At 42.2% G+C, this 27,502-nt stretch overlaps 1 protein-coding gene across 1 annotated transcript in view; it reads left to right on the forward strand.

The window, feature by feature from the left end:
- Nucleotides 1-27,502, forward strand: part of SLC16A10 (solute carrier family 16 member 10) — a 157,667-nt gene that overhangs the window by 96,880 nt on the left and 33,285 nt on the right. The window lies entirely within an intron of this gene.

A 27,502-nucleotide genomic window follows, 5' to 3' on the forward strand; every position in this document is an offset into this window, starting at 1 on the left:
GAGCTCTAGTTAGAATGATTAAATGGTGACACTATCCATATGATAATTCTCTAATGTTAAAGGGAGTGTGATCTGTTTACTTGTGCACCCTGAGTCCTCCAGGGAGCATCACAAACATACCTGGCAGCCTGGAGTTCTACACCAAGCCTTTCTCATACTTTTTTTTTTAAGTATGTGATTCAATAGGTTTAATATGTTCTCTGAATTGTGCAACCATCACTAAAATTATCAAACATTTTTATCATTTCAAAAAGAAATCCATACTTCACAGCAATCACTTGTGATTACTCTATTTTACCCCATCCTTAGGCAATCACTAATCTACTTTTCTAACTCTGGATTTGCCTAGTCTGGACATTTTATAAAAATGGACTCATACAATACGTGGTCTTGTGTAACTGGCTTCTTTTACCTACTGTGTTTTTGTTTTATTTTTAAATTATTTTTTATTTTTCAATTACAGTTGACATGCACTATTAGATTCAGGTGTACACCCCAGGGATTAGACATTATACATCCTACTAAGTGACATCCCAATAGACCTCACACTCATCTGACACCATGCATAGTTATTAGGTTATTACTGACTATATTCCCTGTGCTGTACTTCCTATCCCTATGACTGTTCTGTAACAACAATCTGTACTTCGAAATCCCTTCCCCTCTCCCATCTTGCATCTGTCAATACGTTCTTTGTTTCTATGAGTCTGTTTCCGTACTGCTTGTTTATTTTGTTTTTTAAATTCAGTTGTTGATAGATACGTGTTATTGTCATTTTATTGTTCATATTTTTAATCTTTTTTTCTTCTTAAATAAGATCCTCTACTATTTCATTAATACTGGTTTGGTGGTGATGAACATTTTTAGCTTTTTCCTGTCTGGGAAACTCTTTATCTTTCCTTCAATTGTAAATGATAGCTTTGCTAGGTAGAATAATCTTGGTAGAAGGTCCTTGCTTTTCATTACTTTCAATATTTCTTGCCACTCCCTTCTGGCCTACAAAGGTACTCTTGAAAAATCAGCAGACAGTCTTATGGGAGCTCCCTTGTAACTCACCGTTTTTCTCTTCCTGCTTTTAAGATTCTCTCTTTGGCCCTGGCCAGTTGGCTCAGTGGTAGAGCATCAGTCCAGTGTGTGGATGGTCCTGGGTTCAATTCCTGGTCAGGGCACACAGGAGAAGCACCCATCTGTTTCTCTACTCCTCTCCCTTCTCTACTACTCTCCCTTCTCTCTCTCATTCTCTTTTCTTCCCGCAGCCATGACTTGATTGGTTTGAGTGTATTGGCCCAGACACTGAGGATGGCTCTGTGGAACCTCTGCCTCTGGTGCTAAAAATAGCTTGGTTGTGAGCATGGCCCCATATGGGTAGAGTATTGATTCCAGATGGGGGGTTACTGGTTGGATCCCGGTCTGGGCACATGCAGGAGTCTGTCCCTCTACCTCCCTTCCTCTCACTTGGAAAATAAGGGGAAAAAAGATTCTTTCTTTGTCTTTAACCTTTTGCATTTTAATTATGATGTGTTTGTTGGAGCTTCTTTGGGTTCATCTTGTTGGGACTCTGTGCTTCCTGGGCTTGTATATCTGTTTCCTTCACCAGATTACGGAAGACCTAAATGCAACAGAGGCAAGCAAAGTACCAAATACAAAGTTCAAAATATTGGTTATAAGGATGCTCAGGAGCTTTGTGAAAACTTAAACAGCGTGAAAAAGGACATAGAAACAGAGGTGGATTAAGGTTGGTTGAGGCCCTGGGCACAGAAGAAAATATTGGGCCCCTTAAAAAAAAGAGAGAGTCAGGGAAAATAAAAATACATGTTAACCATATTTTTAAATAAATAAAAAATATTATGTACTGTTAATGTTAAAATTGCACATGTGAAACCAAACTTGGTGTTGTTAGAAAAAAGTGTAAAGTTGGGGTTTTGCGGGGCCCCTCAGAAGTCGGGGCCCAGGGCACGTGCCCAGTGCACCCACCGTTAAATCTGCCTCTGCATAGAAATCATGAAAAGAAAGAACCAGTCCAAAAAGAAGAATATACTAATTGAAGAGAAGACTTACAGGGAATTAACAATAGAATAGATGAAGCTGAGATTCAAATCAGTGATTTGGAATATAAGGAAGCATAAACCACCCAATTAGAACAACACAAAGAAAAAAGAATTAAAAAATGGGGAGTATAAGGAGCCTCTGGGACAATTTGAAGCATACCAACATTCACATCATGGGGGGTGCATGTATTTGCTTTTGGCTGCTTCCCTATGTTTGTTTCTATGTATTAGGTAGACCTGCTATGTCTGCCAGACTTGGTAGAATGGCCTTGTGTAGTAGGTTGCAGTTTCTTTTATATATTTAAAATTAAGGAGAGAAGGTAAGATTAAATGAAAGGGAGAGCCTGATAAGTCAGTGGCTCAGTGGATAGAGTGTCAGACTGGGATGCAGAGGACCCAGGTTTAAAACCCTGAGGCTGCTGGCTTGAGCATGGGATCATAGACATGACCCTCTGGTCACTGGTTTGAGCAAGGGGTTACTCGCTCTGCTGTAGCACATACACCCCCACCACTCCCCCCCACCCCCGTCAAGGCACATATGAGAAAGCAATCAACTTACAACTAAGGAGCCACAATGAAGAATTGATGCTTCTTATCTCTCTTCCTTTCTGCTATCTGTCCCTATCTGTCCCTCTCTCTGTCCCTCTCTCTGTCTCTGTCACAAAATAACTAAATAAATAAAAATAAATGAAATTGGGAAAAAGCAAGGTAGGGATTAGATTATAGGATATTGAACAAGATCATGTACTCTCTTGAGGGTGGTTACAATTATTTCAAAGCTGTGTTAACCCTGATGCACAAACAATGGACAGGGCTTGCTTAAAGCAAAGATAAACTTCTTACTAAAAAGTTATATGCATGGGGCTTGACTACCATGACCTGCCCTGTTAGGAATTTTTGATCAGATCACTCTGGTAGATTGCTTTCCATAGAACCCCTTTTTTGGTTTACACCTTATTTATACTGTAATTTTTCCAATACAGTTTAGGGCAAAAGTAGGTTTAGAGTTGTGTGTACATGAAACACAGTTTATTCTTGTATTATTATTTATTGTATTATTTTTCATATGAGCAATTGTAAATCTACTTTTGTCCCACCTTGTATGTATATATCTATAATAAAGCTTAATTTAGAAATTAAGCACAGTAAGAGATTAATAATAAAATAAAACAATTAGAAAAATATACTGGCCTGGCTTGTGGTGGCGCAGTGTATAAAGTGTTGACCTGGAATACTGAGGTTGCTGGTTCAAAACCTTTGGCTTGCCTGGTCAACGCATATATAGGAGTTGATACTTCCTGCTCCTCCTCTCTTCTCTCTCTCCTCTGTTTAAAATGAATAAACTAAAAAAAAAAGAAAAGAAAAAAATTATACTGGCCCTGGCCGGTTGGCTCAGCGGTAGAACATTGGCCCAGCATGAGGAAGTCCCAGGTTCAATTCCTGGTCAGGGCTCACAGGAGAAGTGACCATCTGCTTCTCCACCCCTATCCCTTCTCTCACTCTCTCTCTCACTCTCTTCCCTCCTTCATCCATGGCTTGAATGATTCAAGCAAGTTGTGGCCCCGGGCACTGAGGATGGCTCCATAGCCTTGCGTCAGGTGCTGAAATAGCTCAGTTGCCAAGCAACGGCCTCAGACAGGTGGATCATCTCCCCCTAGTGGGCTTGCCAGATGGATCCCAGTTGGGCACATGTGTGAGTCTGTCTCTCAGTCCTCCCTGCCTCTCACTTAATAAAAAAAATATTAAAAATTATAAAATATATATACTGTAATAAAAATTATGTGAATGGGGTTTCTCTTGGAAAACTAGCACAAATTTCTCTTCACAATTTCACAGAAGATTTGTTCTTACTATATACATCTTAGCATCCTCAGCATATCTTTTTTCTTTCCCTACTAAGTTGAGAACTTTCACCATTTCACTTACAGGAAACGCTTTATGACTTTTCTTTGGTATATTTGAATTGCCAGCATCACTACCTTTGCACTTTGGGAGATTATTAAGTAAAATAAAGGTTACTTGCCTGACCTGTGGTGGCGCAGTGAGATAAAGCGTCGACCTGGAACACTGAGGTTGCCGGTTCAAAACCTTGGGCTTGCCTGGTCAAGGCACATAGGGGAGTTGATGCTTCCTGCTCCTCCCCCTTCTCTCTCCCCTCTCTAAAAAATCAATAAGTAAAATATTTTTTAAAAAAATTAGGCCTGACCTGTGGTGGCGCAGTGGATAAAGCGTCGACCTGGAAATGCTGAGGTTGCCGGTTCGAAACCCTGGGCTTGCCTGGTCAAGGCACATATGGGAGTTGATGCTTCCAGCTCCTCCCCCCTTCTCTCTCTGTCTCTCCTCTCTCTGTCTCTCCCTCTCCTCTATAAAATGAATAAATAAATAAATAAATAAAAATTAAATCTGGTAAAAAAAAAAAATTAAAAAACAAAAATAAAGGTTACTTGAAGAAAAGTACTGTCAATTTGATAACTTAGATAGCTACTAAGTGCCAAACAAGTGGATAGTACATACAGTGTGGTACATTGGACAAAGGGATGATTCACTTACTGAGCAGGCTGGTAAGAGATTTCACCATGTATTCAGAATGGAGCACAATTTAAAACTTATGAATTGTTTATTTTTGCAGTATTCCATTTAATATTTTTGAACCACAGTTAACCGCAGGTAACTGAACCTGCAGAAAGTGAAACTGCAGATGAGGGGGATTACTGTACTTTAAAGAATAAAAAGTAATCACATTGCTTTTTCACCAAGATTTTCTAATTTTTGTTTTTCTATTGTTCATTTTAAAAGAGGCTTATAAAATTTGACACAAGTATATTTTTTGTATATTGTATTGATCAAAATTTATCCATTGAGACTCATTGTGTGCTGATTATATGCACCTGCACAATCCCTACATACATTTCTTGTTTTTTGTTATGTGGTCTGGAATTATTTTGTTCATTCATTCATATATTTATTTACATTCCCTTTTCATTGAACTTCCAAAAAGGATATGAAGGTATTTACTTCATTAGTACTTTTTTTTTACAGAGACAGAATCAGAGAGAGGGACAGACGGGGACAGACAGAAAGGAAAGGAGAGAGATGAGAAGCATCAATTCTTTGTTGTGGCACCTTAGTTGTGCATCAATTGCTTTCTCATATGTGTCTTGACTAGGGGGCTACAGCAGAGTGAGTGACCCCTTGCTCAAGCCAGAAACCATTGGGCTCTAGCCAGCAACCACGAGGTCATGTCTATGATCCCACGCTCAAGCCAGTGACCCCGCGCTCAAGCGGGTGAGCCTGCACTCAAGCCTGTGACCTTGGTCCTCTGTGTCCCAGATCGATGCTTCATCCACTTTGCCACTGCCTGGTCAGGCTGTATATTTTCTGATTCAACTCTCACAGCAGTCTTTTTTTTTTTTTTTTTTCTGAAGTGAGAAGCAGGGAGGCAGAGAGACAGACTCCTGCATGCGCTCGACCGGGATTCATCCCACAAGCCCACTAGGGGGCGATGTTCTGCCCATCTGGGGCGCTGCTCCGTTGCAACCGGAGCCATTCTAGTGCCTGAGGCAGAGGCCATGGAGCCATCCTCAGCTCCCAGGCCAACTTTGCTCCAATGGAGCCTTGGCTGTGAGAGGGGAAGAGAGAGATAGAGAGAAAGGAGAGAGGGAAGGGTGGAGAAGCAGATGGGTGCTTCTCCTGTGTGCCCTGGTCAGGAATCAAACCCGGGACTTCCACATGCTGGGCCAACGCTCTACCTCTGAGTCAGCCAGCCAGGGCTTCAAAGCAGCCTTTTATGAGCAAAGCAGACTGATACTGGTTCACCCACTAATAGATAAGAACCCTCAGATGTTTTTTTCCTTCTTCTTACGATTGCACAGTAAGTGGCAGAGTTGTTATTAGAATAGAATTAGAATGAGTTTTTATAGCCCTGGCTGGATAACTCAGCAGTTAGAGCGTCTTTCTGATACACCAAGTTTGTGGATTCTATCCCCAGTCAGGATACATACAAGAATCAACCAGTGAGCCTGACCAGATGGTGGCACAATGGATAGAGTGTCAGACTGGGATGCAGAGGACCCAGGTTTGAAACCCCGAGGTCGCCAGCTTGAGCATGGGCTCATCTGGTTTGAGCAAGGCTCACCAGCTTGAGCCCAAGGCCGTTGGCTTGAGCAAGTGGTCACCCAGTCTGCTGTAGCCCCCTGGTCAAGGCACATAAGAGAAAGCAATCAATGAATAACTAAGGTGCTGCATCGAAGAATTGATGCTTCTTATCTCTCTCCCTTCCTGTCTGTCTGTCCCTATCTGTCCCTCTCTCTGACTCTGTCATGCACACACAAAAAAAATCTTAAAAAAAAAAGAATCAACCAGTGAATGCATAAATAAAGTGGTACAACAAATTGATCTTTGTCTCTTTCTCTCCTTCTTTCTCCCTATCTCCCCTTTTCTCTTCCTCTCTCCTTACATCCCTTCTTCTCTCTCTCTGTCTGTCTCTGTAAAAAAAAATCAGTAAAAATGGGTTGTTACGTTCTGTGATTGTATGTGTATGACTTCCTTTAATTACAACTCAGTCGAACAGTTCCAGGGTTCGGGAGATAGTTCCTAGCATTCATGTAGTCCCTACTCTCACAGAGCTCAAATAAGTATACATATAAATAAACAAGGTGATTTTCAAATAATGATATTTTATTTGAAGAAAATAAAATGAGATAAAAGATAATGTTAGGAGGTAACTTTATTTTGGGAAGTCAGAGACAACCTCTTTGAGATGATGAGTGCATTCTGGGTGAAGAACAGCATTAGATATTTAGAAGACACAAAATAAAACGGCTTCCTATTGCTCTTGGGAAGCCTATGACATAAAACATCTCTAGTTTCTATCTTAAAGGCCATCCATTTTACTTCAACTTGTTTAAAATTTTTTTAAAAATTACTGATTTGAGAGAAATCAATTTGTTCCACTTATGTTTTGGTTGATTCTTTTTTAAAAAATATCTTTTTAAAGTTGATTTTGAGGGACAGAGAGACAGAGAAGAGAGAAAGTGAGAAGCATCAAGTCATAGCTGCTTCACTTTAGTTGTTCATTGATTGCCTCCGTATGTGCCTTGACTCGGGGCTCAAGCTGAGCCAGGGACCCCTTACTCAAGCCAGTGACCTTGGGCTCAAGCCAGCAACCTTGGGATCATGTTGATGATCCTGTGCTCAAGCCAGCAACCCCACACTTAAGCTGGCAAGCCCATACTGAAACAGATAAGCCTGCGCTCAAGCTGGCAACCTTGGGATATTGAACCTGGGACCTCAGCATTCCAAGTCAACACTATTTACTGCACCATTGCAGTTCAGGATCATTGGTTTTTTTTTGTTTTTTTTTGTATTTTTCTGAAGCTGGAAACGGGGTGGCAGTCAGACAGACTCCCTCCCGCATGCGCCCAACCGGGATCCACCCAGCATGCCCACCAGGGGGCGATGCTCTGTTGCAACCAGAGCCATTCTAGCGCCTGAGGCAGAAGCCATGGAGCCTTCCTCAGCGCCCGGGCCAACTTTTTGCTCTAATGGAGCCCGGGAGGGGAAGAGAAAGACAGAGGAAGGAGAGGGGGAGGGGTGGAGAAGCAGATGGGTGCTTCTCCTGTGTGCCATGGCCAAGAATCGAACCCGGGACTCCTGCACGCCAGGCCGACGCTCTATCACTGAACCAACCAGCCAGGGCTCATTGGTTGATTCTTGTATGTGACCTGACTGGGGAATCAAACCCACAACCTTGGCATATGGGGTCTACAATCTGACCAAATAAGGTACCTGGCCAGAGCCCAACTTATTTTTATCTGTTGTATTGTACAAGGTGAGCAAAAGTAGCTTTACAGTTGAGAGTATGCAAAACACAGTTTATTCTTATGTTACTATTTATTAATTATTGTATTATTTTTATATGAACAACTGTAAACCTACTTTAGCCACACTCTGTATTAAAATCTGCATGTTGAAAATTTTAAATTCTTGCAGAGGACCCAAGTGTTGCTTTTTCTTTAGAGACTTTATTCACTATTTATATCTTCTAATAATCCACTATTGTCCTTCTGTTCTCATGGTTTTTACATGGATGATTGAGCATCTTTTCTCCTTCGCATTATCCCCACTTCTTTTAGATTTTTTTCATGATGTCTATGCTTCTCTTGCTTTTCTAACCTTGCATTTATTTCCCTGCAGATCTCAACATCTGCTGCAATCTGACCACTCAGGTTAGTGCACATTTGCCCGTTTATCAGTTTTGTGCCTTGGGCAGTCTTCACCAGCATTCTCCTACTTTAGATATATGAGGATCTTGACTTCTGTGGCCACTTGTGACTCATGGATGGTGAAGTTAAATTTACGGGACACTCTCATTAAAACAAGCTAGTTGTTTTTTTCTTTTGAGTATTTTTTTTTCAAATTGTAATATACCAGTATAGGAACTAGATAGGAGGATAGGGCACAATACATAAGAATAGAGAAAACTAATCATTTCCTAATAATAAACTAAAATGGAGATGCTTTTAGTAGGCAGAATAAGTTTGTCACATGTTCCAAATTACATTTAGTTAGCTAAAAATAAATATTCGTAGATAATTTGACAGTTTTTAGAAATAATGCGTGGTTTATTCAGGCATGAAAATTATTCCTAGAATGTAGGCCCCAAAACCACTAAAGGGTTTAAAATTTGCTAGGGAGAAAGAAATCCACACATTTTTAAATGTCTACTTTTAACTTAAATTGAAGTAGCAGTAGTATATTTTGTTAGGTGCTTGTACTTGTATAATGTATTCAATGAAAGTATGGGAAAGGCTGGTGAAAACTGGATTTATCTACAAAACACATTGGGGATTTTTATGTTGGAAGTGTCCTGACACTTCAGAAAGTAATACAGAAGAAACCAGTAAAGTAGACCAGGCACTTCACAAGGGTGAGGACAGAGCCCCATTCATTTCTCCATCCCCAGTACTGGCCGTCAAATACTTTTTGACCATTTTAAGGCTGAGCTTAAAGGTTGGTTGAATTGCTGAAGTATAAGGTCTACTAATTTCCCTGCTGATGACTACTTTTCATTTTAATAACATGATATGTTCTTCAAGTTCTTTCTTTGACCTTTAATATATTACCCCCAAAGGTGAGCACAATTTTATCTTCATCTAACAGGGAAAGCAGTTAATCGATTTAGAGAGTTTCTCTGGTCATAAACATAGTGACAGGGTGTGGTTTAAAGCTTAAATAATAGAAGTAAAAGTATGCTTATCTACACAGGTTTCGATGTGGAATAACTTAAAGATATGGAAGTGGGTGGCAGGAGGTACAGAGTCAGTCCTGCTAAAGTAAGAACACACCTGCTTCCCGCCGCTTGCTGAAGAATGGGTGGCACAAGGGTGACCACACCCATAAGCAGGTTAACACATGCCCACACTCCTCTACCCCTGTGCACATCTGTAAGATTTAAAATGCTGCCATGTACTGGTTATTGAATTTATAAAACATTATAATAGCTACAACATAAATCAAGTGTCCCTGTCCCTACTTAATTGTATCTTTGCTTCCGTAATTACATGGTTTTCTTTCATATGTTTTGGCTCCTCAGAAGCTGCCTCGGGGACTTTTCCTAATTCTCTGCCAGGTGTCTCCTTGCTCCTTATCTTCAGCTCCCGGGACTGCTCTAAATCCTGGGGTTGGGATTGTTCATCCTGGTTCCCCATTCTTCTCTGTCTTGTGAAATGCTCTTTAAGCTCTGCAACCTTGTCATGTGTCTAGAGGAGTGTGTTGGATCCAGTGCCTCCGTTCCTCTCCTGAAATAAAATTCCTAGATGTTGTAAAACCTACCTATACACATATATATATATATATTTTTTTTTTTTTTCTGAAGCTGGAAATGGGGAGAGACAGACAGACTCCCGCATGCGCCCCACCGGGATCCACCCGGCACGCCCACCAGGGGCGACGCTCTCCCCACCAGGGGACGATGCTCTGCCGACCAGAGCCACTCTAGCGCCTGGGGCAGAGGCCAAGGAGCCATCCCCAGCGCGCGAGCCATCTTTGCTCCAATGGAGCCTTGGCTGCGGAAGGGGAAGAGAGAGACAGAGAGGAAGGAGAGGGGGAGGGGTGGAGAAGCAAATGGGTGCTTCTCCTATGTGCCCTGGCCGGGAATCGAACCCGGGTCGCCTGCACGCCAGGCCGACGCTCTACCTCTGAGCCAACCGGCCAGGGCTTTTTTTTTTTTTTAACAGAGACAGAGAGTCAGAGGATGATAGACAGGGACAGACAGACAGGAACAGAGAGCATACACATAATTTTTTTAAAGTCAATGCCCCACCTGTGACACAAAGGAAAAGGAAAAGAAGTAATTTATGAATAGAATAATGTGTATTTTAAAGGGCAGTGCTTGGGCCTGACCTGTGGTGGCACAGTGGATAAACATTGACCTGGAATGCTGAGGTTGCCAGTTTGAAACCCTGGGCTTGCCGGTCAAGGCACATACGAGAAGGAACTATAGTAACTATGAAGAAACTAGGAGTTTATGCTTCCTGCTCCCTTCTTTCCTTTCTCTCTCTCACCACTCTCTAAAAAATCGATATGTAAAAATCTTTAAATATATATATATATAATGCTTGAGACATGTGCCGCAATGTGGCTGGACCTTGAAGGCATGCTGAGTGAGATAAAGCAGACACAAAGGTTACACACTGTATGGTTCCACTTGGCTGAGGTACCTCACGTAGTCAGACTCATAGAGATGGAAAGTAGAATGGGGTTGCCAGGAGCTGGGGCAAAGGGAGATGGGAGTTAGTGTTTAGTAATCCAGAGTTTCAGTTTGGGAAAGTGAAAAGGTTCTGGAGCCTGACCTGTGGTGGCACAGTGGATCAAGTGTTGTCCTGGAACGCTGAGGTCGCCGGTTCAAAACCCTGAGCTTACCTGGTCAAGGCACATATGGGAGTTGATGCTTCCTGCTCCTCCCCCCCTTCTCTCTCTGTCTGTCTGTCTCTCTCTTCTCTAAAATGAATAAATAAAAATAATTTTAAAAACGTTCTGGAGGCCCTGGCCGGTTGGCTCAGCGGTAGAGCGTCGGCCTAGTGTGCGGAGGACCCGGGTTCGATTCCCGGCCATAGCACATAGGAGAAGCGCCCATTTGCTTCTCCACCCCTCCGCCACGCCTTCCTCTCTGTCTCTCTCTTCCCCTCCCGCAGCCAAGGCTCCATTGGAGCAAAGATGGCCCGGGCACTGGGGATGGCTCTGTGGCCTCTGCCCCAGGCGCTAGAGTGGCTCTGGTCGCAACATGGCGACACCCAGGAGGGTCGCAACATGGCGACGCCCAGGATGAGCAGAGCATCGCCCCCTGGTGGGCAGAGCGTCGCCCCCTGGTGGGCGTGCCGGGTGGATCCCGGTCGGGCGCATGCGGGACTGTCTCTCCCTGTTTCCAGCTTCAGAAAAATGCAAAAAAAAAAAAAAAAAAAAACGTTCTGGAGATGGATGATGGCACAAGACATTAAACGTATTTAATTGCCACTGAACTGTATATGCCAGGTACATGCAGGAATCTGTCCTCCCTCCTCTCAAAAAAAAAATGGTTAAAGTAGTAAGTGTAATGTGATATCAAGTTTTTTCTTCCTTTTTTGTGTTTGGTTTTTAAATATAAATTTTATTTTAAAAAAAGTTCTTGGGCACAACTATATTGGAAGTATACCCTCAAGTGGTAGTACTACCCATATTGTGAGCCAGTGTGCAGATCAGGAAACTGATGCCCAAGACCTTAGAATCAGTAAGGAGTGGAGCTGGTAATTTGACTCCAAAGACATTTTTTTTTCCCTACTATGCCTGGACCTTCCAACTCTAAGTCCACAGAAGTGTTCTCTGCTATGCTAGTCGCCTTAATCCAGACCACTTAGACCTTTGACCTATTCTTCTACAGGGATGTGGTCTTTTTCTTCCCGAACACTTTAATCACAAGACATGTTTGAAATATGTTTAAAATAATGTTAATCAGATCTCCCCACCCCTGAACTCTAAAATAGTCTATTTTTAAGAAGAGGTAAAAAGTTGAAGTCGGCCTGGCGTGCAGAGGTCCCGGGTTCAATTCCCAGCCAGGGCACACAGGAGAAGCACCCATCTGCTTCTCCACCCCTCCCCCTCTCCTTCCTCTCTGTCTCTCTTCCCCTCCCGCAGCGAGGCTCCATTGGAGCAAAAGATGGCCCAGGCGCTGGGGATGGCTCCTTGGCCTCTGCCCCAAGCACTAGAGTGGCTCTGGTCGCAACAGAGCGACACCCCGGAGGGGCAGAGCATCGCCCCCTGGTGGGCGTGCCGGGTGGATCCTGGTCGGGCGCATGCGGGAGTCTGACTGTCTCTCCCTGTTTCCAGCTTCAGAAAAATACAAAAAAAAAAAAAAAAAGTTGAAGTATGTGGAAATGACAGTAGTGGAAGGAAATTTGATCTAGGCCTAATCCTAACAATTTTTCATCTTCTAGATTTAAAAAAATTTGCATTTGTAGTGGTGGTTGGGAGAGAGTCAGCAATTAAATATCTCTTATAATTAATAGAAAAGACTCAGCACTATATGTCTTACAAAGATTAGAGGGGAAAGGAGGATATGAGGCTTTAGTAAAGGAGTTCTCTAGCCAGCATCACTGGTCCTATGGAATCTTAGTGAGGTGAGGTTAGAAGATAGAATTTTTATGGAAGGATCAATCTTTGTTCACTTTAGAATTAAGGGTGAAATTAAGAAGTTGAATAAGAACTAATGCTCTAATTTTTCTGCTTCTCTCAAAAAATCAGATCAACCTTAAAGTAAATAAATAAAAATTTCAATAAACTACCAGTCTGCACATCTTTCATTGTTCAAGAAGAAATAGAACCAGTTTTGATAATTTACAAAATATATGGCTTATTGACATTCTTTTTTTTTTTTTTTTTTTTTTTTCTGAAGCTGGAAACGGGGAGAGACAGTCAGACAGACTCCCGCATGCACCCGACTGGGATCCACCCAGCACGCCCACCAGGGGCGATGCTCTGCCCCTCCGGGGCGTCGCTCTGCAGCGACCAGAGCCACTCTAGCGCCTGGGGCAGAGGCCAAGGAGCCATCCCCAGCACCCGGGCCATCTTTGCTCCAATGGAGCCTTGGCTGCGAGAGGGGAAGAGAGAGACAGAGAGGAAGGGGGGGGTGGAGAAGCAAATGGGTGCTTCTCCTATGTGCCCTGGCCGGGAATCGAACCCGGGTCCCCCGCACGCCAGGCCGACGCTCTACCGCTGAGCCAACCGGCCAGGGCCGGCTTATTGACATTCTTGACAGGGCCATTAGAAAAGTTATCAAGTTACCCAAAATCCTAGTAATTTAAACAATACTTTCTGAAATCATCCCTTTCTTATTTTAACATGAAATTATTTTAAACTTCCAAAATTTAAGCTTAATCAAACTAGCTTTTTGTTCAATGTATTTGTTCATTTTGGACTACGTTTTCAAATTTATATACTTCATCTACTAATTAATGACTCCTTAACCTACACCTGTCTACTTATTTGCATGCACATTTATCCAGTGGGTGATTTTACCTCCAGGTAAATTCAGGAGTAAATTTAAAAGAGCAAATCCTTTAAAAAAAAAAATACAAACATGGAAACACTTACGATGCCTCATTAAGAGTATTAATTACATCTTTGAGGATCTTTGTAGCCACTGTGTATCTTCACAGTGCTCTGATGAAGTACTAGTCAGTCATGCAGGAAAGCTGCAGGCTCTGGCTGAGCCCTCTAGAGCCATCCTTCTTTTCTTTTCCTTTCCTTTTTTTTTTTTTTTTTTTTTGCAAGACAGGAAGGGAGAGAGATGAGAAGCATCAACTCACAGTTGCTGCACTTTAGCTGTTCATTGCTTCTCATGTGCCTTGACCAGGGGGCCCCAGATGAGCCAGTGACCCCTTGCTCAAGCCAGCAACCTTTGGGCTCAAGCTGGCAACCTTTGGGCTCAAGCCAGCAACCTTTGGGCTCAAGCTGGCAACCTTTGGTTTAAGCCAGCGACCATGAGATATTTTGATGATTTCATGCTCAATCCAGTGACCCCGTGCTCAAGCCAGCCACCTTAGGGTTTTGAACCTGCAACTTCAGCATCCTAGGTCAACACTCTATCCACTGTACCACCACTGGTTAGGCTGAAACCATCTTGATGACCAGAGTAGAGGCAGTCTAACTCCTGCACAGAAAAGACACTATCTGAACAATCCACATTCCACTGTGTTCATTGCTAGCCAAAAATCAAAGGTGTGAAATCTAGTGGACCAAGAATGAGACTCTAAGAATGGAACTGTTCAGAATCACATTTGGATTAAGGTATAATGAATAAAAATTTAAATAAACCAACAGATTTAATACCTTTCATTGTTTGGAAAGGAATAGTACAGTTTTTGATGATTTGTGAAGTATATGGCACAGAAATTATTAGCAGGGTCATTAAATAATTTCAAGTTTCCTAAAAACCCCAGTGATTTATTTTCTATTTTAAAATGAAGTCCATCTTAACTTCAAAAATTCAGGATTATTTAAACTGGCGTCTAAACCCAAATTGGCTTTGATTGATAATTACTCTAGAATATTTTGTCAAATCTCGATCTGATCTAAATACAGTGCTACCTTGACACACGAGTTTAATTTGTTTCATGGCCAAGCTCGTGACTCAATTTGCTCATGTGTCAAATCGAATTTTCCCATTTAAATTAATGAGAATACAATTAATTCATTCCTGTCACAAAAACCACACGAATTTTTTGTTTTATATGCTTTTAAATAAGAAAATGTACTTTATAAATGACAAATATATATACATATATATATATACATAATAAGAGAGAATGTAAAGAAATAAACTGGTTTATGAAGTGTATTTACCTTCAAGGTCAAGTGAAGATGCTGGCAGAGGAGGAGGAGACATTAGCATAGGGTCCTTCCCTAGCAGGAAGGTAATTAGCAATTTCATAGGCAGCTGCCCAGCACCATTTTTAACAAATAAAAGTGAGCAAACTTAGAAAATAGAAATTTTACAAACTCATTTGCCCAGCAATCATCATTTTTCTTCACTTACTTTTGTCTTTTTTGCCACACTTTCCTCACTTTCACTTAAAGGCCGTTTCAACAAAAACCTTTCCATGGAAGTTTCTTCCTCCCTTTCAGAATGTTCGGCAGGCTATCTAGTGGAGGGTGGCAGAAGCTCATGATTGATATATCTGCTTGTGACGTAAAGCAAAATATCCTGTGAGTGACTGCTTGTCTCTCAAATTGCTCATGATTTCAAGTGCTCGTGTGTCAAGGTACCACTGTAATGCTATAATAAGGATGGATTATTTTGTTTTAACCTAAGGAAAATTATTTTTTTGAAAAGTAACAATTACAAAGGTGATTTTTAAAAAGATTTAATTCATTGATTTTAGAAAGGAGAGAGAGAAAGAAAGGGAGGGGGTAGGAGCAGGAAGCATCAACTCATAGTAGTTGCTTCTCATATGTACCTTGACTGGGCAAGCCTGGGATTTCAAACCAGTGAGTATTCCAGCTCAACGCTCCATCCACTGCAGTACTCTACGCAACAATAACAAAGGTTTCAAAAAATTTTAGAGTTAGAAAATGTTTTCTCCCTGGCCAGATAATTCAGTTGGTAGAGCATCATCTGGAAGCACAGAGGTTGCCAGTTCAATCCCTGGTCATGGCACATACAGGAACAGATTGATGTTCCTGTCTCTCTCTCTCTCTCCCTTCTTCTATCTCTAAAATGAATAAAAATTAAAAAAAAATTTTTAAAGAAAATGTTTTCAAACTTAGACCAATTATCAGTCATCTTTCTTTCTTCAAAACTCTTCTTTTTCTAATCTTCACTCTGGAATCTATTTCCTCTTTTTTCTCTGTCTTAGCTTTTACATGTCTTAATTGGTGCCATGTGGATTATCGACACCATGGAAACCAGTCTTAATGAGATGGAAAGACTGTGTGTTAAAACAAACAGAACCAACTACCTGTGTCTTCTAGCGTCCTCTTAGGCCAAAGGTCTGTTCTCCATTTTGTCATCTGCTGAGGAAGCAGTAGGTACCTGTACTATGGGTCTAGTCACAACGGAAATATCTTATTAATAATAGACATTGGGGTACCTAAAGGTGGTAGTCCTTAAAAATGTTGGCAGGCTAAGAAATTTTGTGTTTTCACTTCAAGCATATCTTAGAGCTGTTTATCATGTTAAATTTTTTTATTGAATTTATTGGGGTGACATGGATTAATAAAATTATACAGGTTTCAGGTATACAATTCTACAATACCTCATCTGTATATTTCATTGTTTGTTCACCACCCCAAGTCAAGTCTCCCTCCATCACCATCTCTACCCCCTCTACCCTTCTCCACCTCCCCCTCCCCAGAATTGTTTATTCTCAAAGCACAATTGATCAAATTTAATTAGCTAAAATGACATTTTAAGGCTGACCTAATCAATATATATCTTAATAGCCATAAAGTCATATTTCAATATTATATGATGTAAAGGGCTTAATTTTATGTACCCAAATCTGTAGTTAGTTGTTTTCTACCTTCAAGACCACCACCTTACTGCACTTGCGGGTGTACAGCGCTTGAGTCAAACCTCCTAAGGGAATGGCCCACTTGTTTTAATTTACTCCCTTTATTTAGTAACCAGAGATAGAGAAAACACAAGTTGTTTATAAAAGAAAAAAAAAACCAGACCTCATTCTGATCAGATTTGTTCATTTTACTTTGAAGTCAAAGGGTAGTGTTGAGTTTTGATTTGCAACAAATTCTGAGATTACCCATTAACCAATCTAGCAGGCTCTCTAATCCCTTTCATATGCACATCTAATTTTTAAAGGGGCCAGGTTCTTTTCCTTGAGCTTACCTTTAAAAAAGTATATTTAAGCCAAAGTCTTTAGTGATTCATATATCTGCTCGTGACTTAAAGCAAAATATCCTGCAAGTGACTGCTTGTTTCTCAAATTGCTTGTGATTTCAAGTGCTTATGTGTCAAGGTACCACTGTAATGCTATAATAAGGATGGATTATTTTGTTTTAACCTAAGGAAAACTGTTTTTTTGAAAAGTAACAATTACAAAGGTGATTTGTAAAAGGATTTTATACATTGATTTTAGAAAGGAGAGAGAGAGAGAAAGGGAGGAGGTAGGAGCAGGAAGCTCCTACCCATTAAGAGTTATGGAATAAGATTTTAAATGTTGAATGGATATAATCTTAGAAATTAAACTACAAGCAAACGAAAGGCAACAAGCTGAAGCTGCTTATCTCTGGAGTGAAGAGCAAGAGAGTAAAAGTGCTCTGAACCCAGTATACATCTGCTGGAAAGGAGGAGACTGTAGAGATCATTCTGCATTCCAAAAACACTGAAAATATTGTGTAGCATTTATTGCCCTGTTTTTGGATGTATCATGTAAACATAAAAGATAGAGGTAACCTGCTCCAGCCAAAAGAATTTATTCTCCTAGACCAGGGGTCGGGAACCTCTTTGGCTGAGAGAGCCATGAACGCCACATATTTTAAAATGCAATTCCATGAGAGCCATACAATGACCCGTGTACGTTATGCATTATCCAATGAAACTTTGGTGTTGTCCCAGAGGACAGCTGTGATTGGCTCCAGCCACCCGAACCATGAACATAAGCGGTAGGAAATGAATGGATTGTAATACTTGAAAATGTTTTATATTTTTAACATTATTATTATTATTGGAACAGAGAGAGAGTCAGAGAGAGGGATAGATAGGGACAGATAGACAGGAATGGAGAGAGATGAGAAGCATCAATCATCAGTTTTTCGTTGCAACACCTTAGTTGTTCACTGATTGCTTTCTCATATGTGCCTTGGTGCTAGAGCCAGCGACCTTGGGTCCAAGCTGGTGAGCTTTGCTCAAACCAGATGAGCCCGTGCTTAAGCTGGCGACCTCGGGGTCTCGAACCTGGGTCTTCCGCATCCCAGTCTGACGCTCTATCACCTGGTCAGGCCATTATTATTATTATTGTTGTTATTTTTTATTAAAGATTTGTCTGTGAGCCAGATGCAGCCATCAAAAGAGCCGCATCTGGCTCGCGAGCCATAGGTTCCTGACCCCTGTCCTAGACTCTATAGAGCAGGGGTCCCCAAACTACGGCCCCTGAGGCCATTTATCCGGCCCCTACCACACTTCCTGAAGGGGTACCTCTTTCATTGGTGGTCAGTGAGAGGCCACAAAGCGCGGCATCACTCACGTACAGTACTACTTCCGGTGACGCAGGACGCATGCGTCGCAGCTCCGGAAGCGCGTCATATCACTTGTTACGGCTAGCAGTGACAAGTATGGAACCGGACATTGACCATCTCATTAGCTAAAAGCAGGCCCATAGTTCCCATTGAAATACTAGTCAGTTTGTTTATTTAAATTTATTTGTTCTTTATTTTAAATATTGTATTTGTCCCCGTTTTGTTTTTTTACTTTAAAATAAGATATGTACAGTGTGCATAGGGATTTGTTCATAGTTTTTTTTTATAGTCCAGCCCTCCAGCGGTCTGAGGGTCAGTGGACTGGCCCCCTGAGTAAAAAGTTTGGGGACCCCTGCTATAGAGACTAGGTAAGTGCACCTACCTACCTGTTGCCTAATCCTCTTTTGAATTTGTTAATTATCTGAAGAAGAAGGACAGAGGATCAGGGAATCAAAATCATCACAGATAAGGGCAAATGATGACTGCATATCTGAAATCTGTTTATCTTCCAAAGGGCATAGTAACTGCAACAACAGTGGGTGGTAAATACAGTATTGTTGACTTTTCTCCTTCAGTTCTGCAAAGGTAGTTATAGTTCTATTAGTTCCATAGCCTACAGTGTTCTTTTGTGCCTCTGGCCCTGTTTTCCTAGCCTCCCTAAAGTACTGCCTTTGTGAACAATTGGTACTTGAGTCAGTCAGCTGTTGCTTCCAAGTCCACCATCAGAAATAAAGCTGTCTTGCCTGACCTGTGGTGGTGCAGTGGATAAAGCGTCGACCTGGAAATGCTGAGGTCGCCGGTTCGAAACCCTGGGCTTGCCTGGTCAAGGCACATATGGGAGTTGATGCTTCCAGCTCCTCCCCCCCTTCTCTCTCTCTGTCTCTCCTCTTTCTCTCTCTCTCTCTCTCTCTCTCTCTCTCTCTCTCTCTCTCCCTCCCCTCTCTAAAATGAATAAATAAATAAAAAAAAAACTAAGAAATAAAGCTGTCTTTGTTTTAAGTGTCCCATAGTTCCCCTTCTTCTGTAACTACTATTACCTAAAGATATATGCAGACATACCTCGCTTTATTGTGCTTCGTAGTTGCTGTGGGTTTTTTTGTTTTTGTTCTTGTTTTTTTACCAACTGAAGGCAGCACTCTCCACCAGCAAAGAAGATTTCTACTTGCTTGCTTTATTGGGATGCTTGCTTTACTGTGGTAATCTGGAACTGAACCTGCAGTACATCAAAGTATGCCTATGGTTTAACGTATATGCACTAAAGTTTTTGATCATATTTCTAATGTAATAAATTACATAAACAGTCTAACCTGTGGTGGCACCGTGGATAAAGCATCAGCCTGGAATGCTGAGGTCACCAGTTTGAAGCCCTGGGCTTGCCTAGTCAAGGCACCTATGAGAAGTAACTACTATGAGTTGATATTTCTGGCTCCTTCCCCCACCTTTCTCTCTTTCTATCCTCTCTCTAAAATGAATAAAATCTTTTTAAAAATAAATTACACCCTGGCCGGTTAGCTCAGTGGTATAGCACCGGCCTGGCGTGCAGGAGTCCCGGGTTCTATTCCCGGCCAGTGCACACAGGAGAAGCGCCCATCTGCTTCTCCACCCCTCCCCCTCTCCTTCCTCTCTCTCTCTCTCTCTTCCCCTCCCGCAGCCAAGGCTCCATTGGAGCAAAGTTGGCCTGGGCACTGAGGATGGCTCTGTGGCCTCTGCCTCAGGACTAGAATGGCTCTGGTTGCAACAGAGCAACACCTCAGATGGGCAGAGCATCGCCCCCTGGTGGGCGTGCCAGGTGGATCCTGGTCGGGCACATGCGGGAGTCTGTCTGACTGCCTCCCCGTTTCCAACTTTAGAAAAATACAAAAAAATAATAATAGGCCCTGGCCAGTTGGTTCAGTGGTAGAGCGTTGGCCTGGGGTGCAGGAGTCCTGAGTTTGATTCCTGGCCAGGGCACACAGGACAAGCGCCCATCTGCTTCTCTACCCTCCCCCTCTCCTTCCTCTCTGTCTCTTTCTTCCCCTCCCGCAGCCAAGGCTCCATTGGAGCAAAGTTTGCCCCGGCGCTGGGAATGGCTCTGTGGCCTCTGCCTCAGGTGCTAGAATGGCTCTGGTTGCGGCAGAGCGACGCCCCAAGATGGGCAGAGCATCGCCCCCTGGTGGGCATGCCGGGTGGATCCCGGTCGGGCGCATGTGGGAGTCTATCTGACTGCCTCCTCATTTCCAACTTCGGAAAAATACAAAAAATAATAATAATAAATAAAATAAAATAAAATAAATTACATAAATATTACATACAAGACATTAAGGGAAATCCACTCATCCCATTAAAAATGTGTGTGGGGGAAGGACAACTGAGGCTAATGACTATCATAGCATGACCAAATAGCACAATCTGAGAGAATAATACTCTAGGGAATTACTGGACATTTTTACCAGTGACCTTGATTTGCAGCTGTGTACCACCACTGGGTTTCAAGGGATTCTGTAAATAAAGTGACTTGGGGTTTCCCTTCTATTGTATTAGGCATTTGTAAAGCCAGTAGCCAAGGCCACCATCACAGCTGCCTTGCCTATGCAGGTTCGTGTTAAATTCGGACAGATGGCAATGAAACAACGGAGCCAAGAACTGGTGGGCCATTTGCTTTAATCCTAGCTTGCACCCGGCAGGCAAGTAAAAACATACACTGGGCTTCAAAACCCACTCATTCAGTGCTCACAAAGCTACTGACTTATCCAAGTTTCCTAGAATCAAAGGTTTCTAGCTCACTAGCCTTATTCACCTCTGTTCCCCATATCCTCTCTGCACAAACTTTGCACAAAGTGGCTTCTTCAGCACTCCTCCATCTTGGCTGACTCTCCTCTCTTCCATGTGGCCTTTCTCTGCTCTCTTCTCTAATGCCAATCTCAGGAACGGAGAGAGAGCAAGCTCCTGGTCTGCCCCACTTTATAGTGTAGATTCAAAACCTTTAATCCAATATACAAATAGGGAAGTCTCTGACACAAAGTCACTTATCTGAGGCATAATGGGATTCCTCATGAGAGTGTACTACCCCACATCAAAAAGGATGGGAAAGGCTTAGTCCCAAAACCAAGCCCCAGACTACAAGGATCCTGCCTGCCCACAGCCCGCCCCCAACACACATTAATATAATCGGGCCCATCCCAAGCAAGAAGGGCAACCAATACCATCACCTGGGCAACAGGCTTCCACGTGGGCAGTGCCATCTTTAATAAAGTGAAAATAATATATTTTATCTGCCCAACAGTATTCTTCTATTGTGAAACTATTTGTTGAAGAGAAGCTTGAGTTTCCGGTGTACTTATATCAGCTTTATTGGAGTTGATTTTATACTATGGCCACCAGTTTAACTTCCTTCATTGTCTTTTTTTTTTTTAATATTTTATTTATTGGTTTGAGAGAGAGAGAAAGAAAGGCAGGGGGGAAGGAAGAACGGGAAGCATCAGCTTGCAGTTGCTTCTCATATGTGCCTTGACCGGACAAGAATGGGCTCTCGAACTGGTGACCTCAGCATTCCAGATCGACGCCTCATCCCCTGCGCCACCACATGTCAGGTGACTTCCTTCATTGTTGACTTTGAGAGCCAGAGGACTCAGCCTGGATTCTCAGTGAAAGAACATTAACTGATGTCTCCAAATGTTTGGCACTGTGGCTCCCTTGTAGGGAAGAAGGGGAGGAGCAGGGAGGTCAGAGCTGAGGCCAGTTTAGTAAGATAATGGCTTTAGCTTCCTTAGGCTGCTGCTCATAAAGGGATCTGCCTCTAGGCTCCAGTGAGGGGAGAGGACCATTCTCCCATCAGCTGGCTGGTCAAAACATGTCATTCATAAAGAGAGGTTGTCTCATCATTTACTTAAAGTGGGGATGGTTAGGAAGAAGGGAAACTGAACTGTTTTGTGATTGTTTTCCTTTTTTTTTTTTTAATTTAGTTTTTAAATTAAATTTATTGGGGTACCATTTATTAATATGATTATATAGGTTTCAAGTATACATATCTGTGGTACATGAGCTGTATATTGTATTGTGTGCCTACTTCCCAAAGTCAGATTATCTTCTGTCACCAAATATTTGGTACCCTTTTGTGGATCAAATAAGTTTGCAAATATGATGTATATGTTTGCTCGCTTATAGTTTGCATTGGGTGTGGGGGACAGTCTGTAAGCAGGCAGGGTCCTTATAGCCTAAGGCTTAGTTTTTTTGTTTGTTTGTTTGTTTGTTTTTCACAGAGACAGAGGGATAGATAGGGACAGATAGATAGGAACGGAGAGAGATGAGAGCATCAATCATTAGTTTTTTGTTGTGACACCTTAGTTGTTCATTGATTGCTTTCTCATAATAGGCCTTGACCATAGGGCTACAGCGAACCAAGTAACCCCTTGCTCAAGCCAGCGACCTTGGGTCCACACTGGTGAGCTTTTGCTCAAACCAGATGAGCCCGCGCTCAAGCTGGCAACCTCGGAGTCTCGAACCTGGGTCTTCCGCATCCCAGTCCGACACTCTATCCACTGCGCCACCGCCTGGTCAGGCTAAGGCTTAGTTTTCAGACTAAGCCTTTCCCACCTTTTTTTTTTTTTTTTTAATTTTTTTACAGAGACAGAGAGAGAGTCAGAGTGAGGGATAGACAGGGACAGACAGACAGGAACGGAGAGATGAGAAGCATCAATCATTAGTTTTTCATTGCGCATTGCAACACCTTAGTTGTTCATTGATTGCTTTCTCATATGTGCCTTGACCGCGGGCCTTCAGCAGACTGAGTAACCCCTTGCTCGAGCCAGCAACCTTGGGTCCAAGCTGGTGAGCTTTTGATCAAACCAGATGAGCCCGCGCTCAAGCTGGCGACCTCAGGGTCTTCAACCTGGGTCCTTCCGCATCCCAGTCGGACTCTCTATCCACTGCTCCACCGCCCGGTCAGGCCAAGTTGTATGACTTTATGTATTTTGTATATTAACTCCTTGTTGGAGCTGTTGTTTGAGAATATCTTCTCTTATTTGGTTGGTTGCCTTTTTGTTTTGTTGTTAGTGTCTTTTGCTGTGCAGAAGCTTTGTAGTTTGATATCATACCATTAAGTTATTTTTGCCTTTACTTCCCTTACCTTTGGGATCAAATTCATAAAATCTTCTCTAAGACTCAGCTGCATAAGTTTAGTACCTATCTTTTCTTCTTTGTAATTTATTGTTTTGGCTCTTATATTTAGGTCTTTGATCTGTTTATTTTTCCCTCTTTCACCATGGCTGTAGAATGAGCAGACATTTTGAGTTATGATTTCTTATTTATCTTTGGATAACAAAACAATAAAAATAGTTTCACACAATCCAAAAATGGCTTCTGTGGTTAGGGAAAGTTGTTTGTTGCTTGAGTGAGCAGATAGTATTCAAGCTGTCAGTAAGCAAGGCTCCAGTAATCCCTGAGAGGTATGCAACCCTGCACTGAACAGATGTTTAAGAACATAAATAAAAGGTTAATTCGTGCCTTGAAGGCACTTCCACATTCAGATAAAATTGACTTAAAACAGTTGCTGTACCAAATGATGTTTTCTCCGTTGTAGAGAGTGTCCTCTAGTATAAGCATTGTATTGGTTTAAACAAGTTAGGTTAAATGTGGAAACATTGGTTCAACATATTCATATCCCTATCTATGCAACTCTTCATTAGCAGTATCAGTTTAGCCTAATATTCATGCTTTCTGCTAAATTTAAGTATATGCCAGTCTTCAGGGGATAAGAGATGGTCAGGGATTTGTAAAATACTTGACAGCAATCATGGGAAGCCCAGGCTGTAAGTTGAACACACCAGATCCCCTAAGTACTGCTACCTCAGTGAGGAAGGACCTCTGGGACCCAGAGGGCCAGCATCCTCAGATTCTGTTCTCCATCTACCAGATTCCCTTATTCAGTGACCAAAGAAACTTTTAGTTTTAGTTTGTAGATTTTTGGCTGAGGGTGGGGACAGGGTATTAGAAACTGAAGTTCTTGCTTTATTTAAACAATAACAAAATTCAATGAAAGAATGCCCATTATAGCTGAAGAACTAAGTGTCCCCTCAAGCATAATTTGTATTTATAAAACTTACCTTTTTTCAAAAGACTCAAAACATTTCACCTATTATCCCTTTTAAAGATTATAGAGTAGGGGGGAAAATAAACAATTAATAAAAAATAATAGCAATTTGATAGGCAGGTACTATTGGTTTCATGAAAAATGACTGGAAAATTCAGGGTTTTGTTTTTTTTTTTGAATAGTAAAGAATGTCTCTTAAAAAGTTATAATAGCCTGACCAGGTGGTGGCGCAGTGGATAGAGCGTCGGACTGGGATGCGGAAGGACCCAGGTTCGAGACCTCGAGGTCGCCAGCTTGAGCGCGGGCTCATCTGGTTTGAGCAAAACTCACCAGCTTGGACTCAAGGCCGCTGGCTCCAGCAAGGGGTTACTTAGTCTGCTGAAGGTCCGCGGTCAAGGCACATATGAGAAAGCAATCAATGAACAACTAAGGTGTCGCAATGCGCAATGAGAAACTAATGAATGATGCTTCTCATCTCTTTGTTCCTGTCTGTCTGTTCCTGTCTATCCCTCTCTCTGACTTTGTAAAAAAATAAATAAATAAACAAAACAAAAGTTATAATAGATCCATTGGATGCTTCCTGAAGTAGATTATATAGTAGAGTCGATTCAAATTCCAAAGAAAGCCAATGAATACACTTAATTATATTCCACCTACGCTAAGACAGAGAGAGGGACGATAGGGACAGGCAGGAAGGGAGGAAGATAAAAAGTATCAATTCTTCATTGCAGCACCTTAGTTGTTCACTGATTGCTTTCTCATATGTGCCTTGATGGGGTGGCTACAGCAGAGTGAGTGACCCCTTGCTTAAGCCAGCGACCTTGGGCTCAAACTGGTGAGCCTACAGTCAAGCTGGATAAGACCACACTCAAGCCAGTGACTTTGGGATTTCAAACATGCGTCCTTTGCGTCCCAGTCCAATGCTCTATCCACTGCGCTACCACCTGGTCAGGCTATTCCACCTGCTTTAGATGAGATTATTCATTTTCTTCAGAGTTGAGATGGAGTCATCTCTTTCTACTTTGTCTAATCTCAAAATGGGAAGTGATAAGGATCTGGAGGAATAAGCCAGTCTGTCATCCTTTATTGACAACTGTCTTAACTTTGCAGGCACAGGTGGATGTTTAGACCAACAATGTTCAATAGAAATATAATTCAAGCCACATATGGAATTTAAAACTTTTTAGTATTTATATTTTAAAAAGTAAAAAAAATAAAATAAAATTAGTTTTATACTATATTTTATTTAACCAATATAGCCAAAATACTATTTCAACATGGAATCACTATTTTAAAATTATTATTGAGATATTTTACATGCCTTTTTCTCATTAAATTTTCTATGTTTGCACCTGACCAGGCAGTGGTACAGTGGATAGAGCATAGGACTGGATGTGGAGGACCCAGGTTCAAGACCCCGAGGTCACCAGCTTGAGCGCAGGCTCATCTGGTTTGAGTAAAGCTCACCAGCTTGGACCCAAGGTTGCTGGCTTGAGCAAGGGGTTACTCGGTCTGCTGTAGCCCCGCGGTCAAGGCACATATGAGAAAGCAATCAATGAACAACTAAAGTGCCACAATGTAAAAATTGATGCTCTCATCTCTCTCCATTCCTGTCTGTCTGTCCTTATCTATCCCTCTCTCTGACTCTCTGTCAAAAAAAAAATTTTTTTTTGTATTTTTCCAAAGCTGGAAACGAGGAGGCAGTCAGACAGACTCCCTCATGCTCCCGACTGGATTCCACCCGGCATGCCCACCAGGGGGTGATGCTTTGCCCATCTGGGGCGTCGCTCTGTTGCAACCAGAGCCATTCTAGCGCCTAAGGCAGAGGCCACGGAGCCATCGTCAGCGCCTGGGCCAACCTTCCTCCAGTGGAGCCCCGGCTGTGGGAGGGGAAGAGAGAGACAGGGAGGAAGGAGAGGGGGAGAGGTGGAGAAGCAAATGGGCGCCTCTCCTGTGTGCCCTGGCCGGGAATCGAACCTGGAACTTCTGCACGCCAGGCCAACGCTCTACCACTCAGCCAACCGGCCAGGACCGACAAGCCACATTTTAAGTGCTCACTAACCTAGGCTGTGTTGGACAACAGTGTTAACATGGTGAATACAAAGAGGCAGTGGAACGTGAGGCTGCAGTTGCAAAGCAGGAAAGTTTCATCTGTCAAACCAAGGGTTTCAGCTTTACCCTGAAGGCAATGGGAGCCATAAAAGGCAGAGAAGTGTTATTTTTAATATTGAACTTTAATATTGAATCTGGAGGTTTTAGAGAATATAGGTTAGAGATTAGGAGTGGGGGCCCAAGCAAGAAGCATTGTTAGAAGGCTGTCGTGGTCATCCAGGTGAGGAGTGATAAAAACCTGAACTAAACACTGGGGGACGTGGACCACAGCAAGTGTGTCTGACAGAGATTTAGGAGGTAAAATCATCAGATTTTGGTGGTGAAGAGAGGATTTGGATTTGAAGAGAGGAAGGAGTAATCTAGGATGGTTATCAGGTTTGACGTGGAAGAGTTTACGCAAGAGTATGTGTAGAGTTAGAAGCTGTCAAGACTGGGTAGGAGCTCATACTTAAGGTGCCAGTTAAAACTAGGCAGTAACAGGAGGGGCTGTGAGGCTGAGGTAATCACGGGCAGCTTTATAGAAAAAGGGATTTAAACAGAGTCTTGACTGGATAGAATTTAGAAAGTTAAAGAAGATAGAAGAGGCAGCAGAAATGTAGAGAAGTGAAAATGTTTCAGACACTGAATATACGCATCCAGCTGGGCTAGATGGGATTAGGGCTGAGATCCAAGCTGGCCCAATGCAGTTGGCAGACATGTTTTGTTTGGCTTGCATGGGTGGGGTTGGACCGGGTAGTGTTCTAAATTTAAGTTAGGTGCCAACATGTCTGCACAAAAATCCAGATTTCTGAGTTCTTTTTAAAATAAAAGGGGACTGGGAGGTGGTAGATTGGCAACCCTGGGGGTTCTGTGTGGTAATAATCAACTGAACTGTTTGAGCCCCTCTCCAGCAGTTTGTTTTACTCTTTTATGCTCTTTGTCTGAGTCCTGTAGACATTTGAGTATTCTACTTCTGAGTCAAGGATAAGTAGTTTTGCTTTTTTTTTTTTTTAAAGGTTGTATTTATTGATTTTGCAGAGAGAGGAGAGGGGGAGGGGAGAGAGAACAA

Source organism: Saccopteryx bilineata, chromosome 12 (genome assembly GCF_036850765.1).
Source record: "Saccopteryx bilineata isolate mSacBil1 chromosome 12, mSacBil1_pri_phased_curated, whole genome shotgun sequence".
Lineage (NCBI taxonomy): Eukaryota > Metazoa > Chordata > Mammalia > Chiroptera > Emballonuridae > Saccopteryx > Saccopteryx bilineata.